Source organism: Falco naumanni, chromosome 18 (genome assembly GCF_017639655.2).
Source record: "Falco naumanni isolate bFalNau1 chromosome 18, bFalNau1.pat, whole genome shotgun sequence".
NCBI lineage: Eukaryota > Metazoa > Chordata > Aves > Falconiformes > Falconidae > Falco > Falco naumanni.
The window spans coordinates 6,080,407-6,086,407 of record NC_054071.1 but is presented as its reverse complement, the minus strand read 5'-3'; positions in this window follow the sequence as shown (position 1 = coordinate 6,086,407).

The window sequence follows — 6,001 nt, the reverse complement described above, 5'->3', positions numbered from 1 at the left end:
AACAGTTGCATTTAAGAAAGAAAAATCTGCCAACTTTGGAAGTCAGACCTTGAAAAGGGTAGCACTTATGAAAACATGAAAATCTGTGTTTATGCATATGAATGAGCATGCTGATATTGTCCAGTGAACTGTGCAGCATTAGCTGGCCTAATTTAGCTGCGATTTTTGAAGGAACATACGGGAGCTGGCTGCCCAGCTCCTTTTAAAAATTGCAGCTGAATGCCTGTCTGTTTTGCTGTCACAAAAGATGGCTTTTGTAAGTGCCCCATGCTTTCCCCTCGCTGCAAATTTGGCCTCAAAATTGGAAGTATGTCTGTGGAGGCGTTAAGTGGTTTGCTGCGTCGCGCAGCTGTGAGAAGGCTATAGAAGGGAGATGGATTTGGTGCTGTGGCCTTGGCCTAAAAAGCAGTTTGTTCAGCATCAAAGAAAAAAGTGGCCATATGGGACGGTGCTGCTCCTGCTCGCAGAGCGTGTTGTGTCCCGAGCCTCGGTGAGGGCTGTCGTGGCAGAAACCAGTGATGGTGACCGAGGCAGGACCCAGCAGTAATAATTGTTGCGTGTTTTTTTCAACCGACAAGGTTACCTGAGCGTCCTGCAGTCTCCACAGGCTGGGAGACGGGTGCGGAGCAGGGAGCAGCCCGGGGGCAGGGTAACCCTGGCGTGCGGCACAGGTTCAAGTGCAGAGATAACTGAGGAGGTACAGCAGGGCCCGGGCTCCTGCGGCCTTGCCTCTCCTGCTCCAGGACACTTAACCTCACCCTTATCTTTAAGTGTGTGGTTATCTCCGTATGAGCCAGCACTGCCAGCTCCAGGCATCCAGCTCAGCGTGTGCTTAAGTGTTTTAAAGTGCAGAAGCCTTCATTTAACAATGGATTTGCAGCAAGAAATTCTGAAATGCCTCAGGCATTTAACCGTGACTGAAAAAGAAGGCTGTAGCTGCAGCGCTCTTCGTTGGCAATACGTCTCTTGGGAATTAGTCTAATAGAAGCCGTCGTGTGATGGCAGCTTGTGCTCAGAGACGGGCCGGGAGCAGGAAGCCCAGAGGTCAAAGCCGGGATGGTCTGCAGCCACCCCAGGCTCGGTTCAGTTGTTCTGTGCAGATGTACGGTGCTGCTCGAGATGCCCCTGGGTATTTCCGTGGCCTCCAGCTGCTGCTCCGAGAGGGAGAGTCTCCCAGGGGCCCCGTGTCACATCTGCGAGCCCCGCGCATATGCCTCGGGTGCTTGAGGACCGCTCCAACAGCACCGTGTGCCTAGATGTGATCCCAACCGATCCTCTGCGTCACGGGGCAGGCCAGCTGCCGGCTCCACCTTGTTTTCCTCTGTTGGAAAGTGAGGATAACACAACTTGCTGCATACAGGGTATTGCAAGTATAAATTAGATCCTCTCTGTGCGATAGTTTTCCTGTTGGAAGCGTAAGTTAGGCATTGAATGTCGTTGGCATTAGGTATTCCTGCTTGTAGTTGAGCTACAATCTTGTAGCAACTACGCCATTCTTGTAGCTCGATTTGTTAATAACTCAAGAATTCTTAAAAACAGGTGCACAACTTGCCAGCTAGGAGGTTACTTTCAAAAGGAGCTGTTTATCGAGCCATGCACAGTTGCCCTTGGGGTGGTTGGGCCGTGCCCGATTCCTGTCAATCCAACATGCTGTGCGTCGCACGTTGCACGGCCGCCATGCAACAGTTCCTGAAAGGTGGATCTGTTTACGTGAGTTAAATTGGGGTTGGCTGTTGGTGGTGTGACTAGATGTAACCCACCTTCCCGCAGGAGCATGGAAGGGAGCTCAGGGGCTTTTGCTCCTTCAGGGCTTGCCATTTGTTTTCTCTGTATCAGAGGAAACTTCAAATATCAGTTCATCATTTCCTGGAAAATGACATTTGTTTTCTATAGCATGACATTATTGTTGATAGCTGGGGAAAAATGCCTTCGAAGGGGGATTTAAAGGCATCTGATCAATGCTCATCCGCTCTGTGGAACGGTTTCTCTGCAGTTCAGATTTTGCTGTCCTCCCTTTTATTTTTTTTTCCTTGAACAGGATGTTCTGGTTACTCCTTGGCAAAGGATGTGTCACCCGTCTGGGGACCCAAGCTGCTGCTTCCCCGGGAGCAGAACTGCGGCCCCTGCGACTGTGTCCGAACCGACTTGCGCGTGCCCTGGGGTTTTACACATGACCCTTGTTCGTGTCTGTGACTGAGCTGTGACTTCTGCTGCCTTGTGGCCTGGATTTCCTCGGTGTGGAGACAAAGCCCGGCCGAGCAGAAGCAGGAGCTGCTGCAAACCCGCTTTGTCGGCAGAGGCGGCCGCGGCGTGTGCCTGAGCCCCAGCGCCGGCGTGGGGCCGGGCCTCTGGCTGGTGCAGAGCTGTGTGCCGGCTGTGCCGGGCTTGGCCAGGGGGTCAGTCTCGGCGTTGACGTGGCAGTGAGAGTGCCGGTCTCTGGCGATGAATGAATCTTCTAAAGTCAGCAAACAGGCGGTGGTATGTTTTAGCTTTGTCGTGAGTATTGGAAAGCATCGTGCCAACTTCTCAGCTTTCATCTTACCCTTACTTAAAGACATACTGGGACTTGAGTTCCTTTTGGTTTTGTTCCCCTCTGAGTACTTCTTGTCCCTAGAGAATCAATATTCCCATTTATGAATGTTTGCCAGGCTTTTTGTATCTTTTTCCGTAAACCTGAAGTCACCTGAAAATCCACTCTCAGAAAACTTTTTAAAAAGCCCGTTTTGTAACACATTCTGGTAGCACGTTGATATTAGCAGGTGTCAGTATGGATGTGTCTGTCAGCAGTGTTGGAGCTACCTTATTACCTTTGGCTGTCATTCCCCCTGACTTTTTGTGCAGGGAAGAAGGTGAAGGGGATTTGACCCACGACAGCTGAATTTAAATGTGATGATGAAGCTCCGAAACAAATTTCCTGTCTTGCTTTAGATTGCTGATAGCAATATTGCTCTTTTTTCCCTCCGAAGCTGGTGTTACGATATTGAGCAATTCATCTCTGCATGTATTCTTATGTCATACGCAAAACCATTCAGATTTAATGCCTCATAGAGATCCATTGAGTGTTTGCATCAATTGAAATTACTCCAGAGACCACAATGAGTCCTACAGGCGTGCAGTGGTGAAAAGTTCGGTGAAAGTGCCAAGTCACAAAGAGAAGTCTGCGGGTTGTCTGTGGTTTTTAATGGAGAGAAGAGAGACCCCTGAGAGTGCTGCCCCGGCTGCTCAGGTCAGCATCCCCTGGAGTACCTGCCCGCAGGAGGACAAGGGGCAGCAGGACTGGCATCAACTTCCATGGAGCTTGCTCAGAAAGTTTCATTAATTGGCTCCAGCGCTAATTGAAGACTGGTGGTCTGTTCACAGGTATGTTGGATTTTTTATGAACTATAGGTTCCGTAAGGCTTTGGAAGGAGCTGGTTTCTGCTGAGCTGAGGGTGACCCTCCAGCCCAGACAGAGCCCTTTATCTGACATGTAATGCATGAATCAGAAAATGTGGCTGATTAGTCAACCATATTTGGTAATAAACTCGTTAACGTTTCAAAAGGTCTTTGAGGGAGCTGTTGAAAAGTCAGTTTGATTACATCAGCTGCATGCTGAATTTCTATGGGCTTGAAGCTGGAACGCACTTGTTGTGAGAGATTAACACATAGGTTCCCTGGCAGTGTGTTTGCCATATTCTCTGTGAGAAAATAGATAACTGCTCATATCACAGTAAATTCTCATATAAACATGCCATGGTAAATTCTCCTAAAATGAGGCGGAAAGAGAAACACGGAAATGTGCAGCAAGGATCTCTGAAAATCCGGGCTGGATTGATGTGGTGAATTTTGCAATGAGATGCATGAGTCAGAGAAGGAAAGTGCTAAATGTGAGTGTTCTGGTCATCGGTCCCTGCCTTGTTACGGTGTCGAGTAAGAAATTGCTTGGCTAGCTATGATGGGTTATTTTCACAAGCCAGGTGAAGTGCACGAGGGCAGTGTCCTTGGTGGTGGGAGCACGGGAAGAAGAGGAGCAGGGAATTGCTGGTCTAGAGGGTGGAAGGAACTGTGCTGTTGGCCTTTAGACCAAGATAGTTTGATATCTTGATCTAAATTTTTCATATTTTCATTGATTCCCTGCCTCTCAGATACCAAACTAATGGAATCTACAGGTAGCATGGATCTGAGAGCTGTTCTGTAAAGCCGGTGAGGGTTTGGAGACAGGCACTGCTGGTTTTGGACCCGGCATCACCTGGATGTCCTATGTTCTCCCCCTAGAGCAAAACTGCTCTTCAGCCTGGAAGCACGAGCAGCGTTGCCCCATTTATTAACACGTCTCTTCAGCTTTCTGCAGGTGCTGGCTGACTTCAAGCAAATCAAAGGGAAGCTTGGGACACCTCCAATCCCATGAAAAGGCGGTGGCCAGAAGTGCTGCTGTTGGAAGACAGGTAAGAGCAGGTATTAGTGAGGGATTTTGTGGCCGGGCAGCTGCCAGATCACCCCACAGCACGTGCAGCCTGCCAGGGGGTGGCACGCTGGGGGACACATGGCCAGGAGCCTTGCAGCAGTAGGAAAACGCTGAATTAAGAAAAGAGATCCAATCGTATTGAATAGAAAGTCAGTTTATTAAATGGAACGCAGGCACAGGTAGGTGTGTTGCCTCCGTGCAGAGCGCGGGTGTGATCCAGCTGGCACAGCCCGATGTTGCGCGGGGTCTGATGACAGTCTCCGCTGCTGCCGCGCCTAGGTGCTGCAGAGCAGACTGAAGACCGTGATGCTCTGTGGGTATTAAAACAGCCACCCTGCTCAATGTTAGAAGAATGTAGCGAGCCAGAGGGCAAGCAGGAAGGCTTTCCACCTTGGGTCACCGAGAACGTGGGATTTCCAAGAAAAAAACTGCCCTGAAGTTTCCTTCGTCAGCATGTCTATTAGATTGTGCTGCCCCTGCATATTTCTCCCCTGTATGCTGGGGGGGGGGGGGGGGGGGGGCAGTTCATTGCTGGACCATCACGGGAGGGGATGAGCTTGGGAGTGTGCCACCAGGCTGTGAAATGAAATTCTGGTTTCATCAGTGGCTCCAGAATCTGGTTTCTTATCCCCTGTTGCCTTTTCTTGGTGGCTGGCTGGTTGGAGCAGCAGCGTTGCAAAAAAAGTTAACAAAAAAGTAAGTTATGATCCTCTGCAGTGGTAGGCTTTTATGCGTTCCGTGTTTGCGTGCATATTTGGATGTCCAGTAAGGGAAGGGGAGATCCCTGCTGAGAAGGGAGATCCCAGAAGGAGAGTAGCCAGTGTAGGGATAAGGAGATCGTTACATAAACTGCTGTGACCTGGAGTGCCACGGTACTGCAGATATCCCGGAGAGCAGAGCCGAGATTTTGAGGGACTTCAAAGCTAATTTAATAAATTGCTGTGCTGCTGTTATGAATTTAAATTCTTAAGAAGGACTCGGAAGAAAAGCACAGGAAAATAGGAAAACGGAACCTTTTCTTTGTCAGCTACCAATTTAAACATGACAATCTCTGATTGCAGTTTAACATAAACTAACGAGGGCTTAACGCTGTGTTGCAATTACAGGCAGGGGTCAGCGAGACGCGGGTCCTGGTGCTCTGCACCCTGCGCCCTGCGCAGAGGCGGGTGACAGCCGGCGCCTGTGGAACGGAGGGTTCAGCGGCTGGCATCCATCTCCGCGCTGACAAGGTGAAACGGACCCACCGGGGATTCCCAATTAAATTCTGCTGACCTGGATTTGAACTGCTGAGCTGTAAAACGGGCTGCACCTGTCTTGCACGTGCAATTCCAGCAGCAGTCAGCCCTCGGTTTTGAGTCACGCCTCTCTCTGCCTTGGCTGCTTGTGGGTTAAAGCTCACCAGTGGCAGAAATGTGAACTCGAGCGTTGGGGGGGACCGCTAATAAAATAAAAAGCAGCGGAAAAGCCGGCCCATGCCTGAAATGACACAGTCTTTGAGCTGGAAAAGACCTACAAGGCAATGCAGTCAGCGTCCTGGCCGGCAGGAGATTGCTTCTT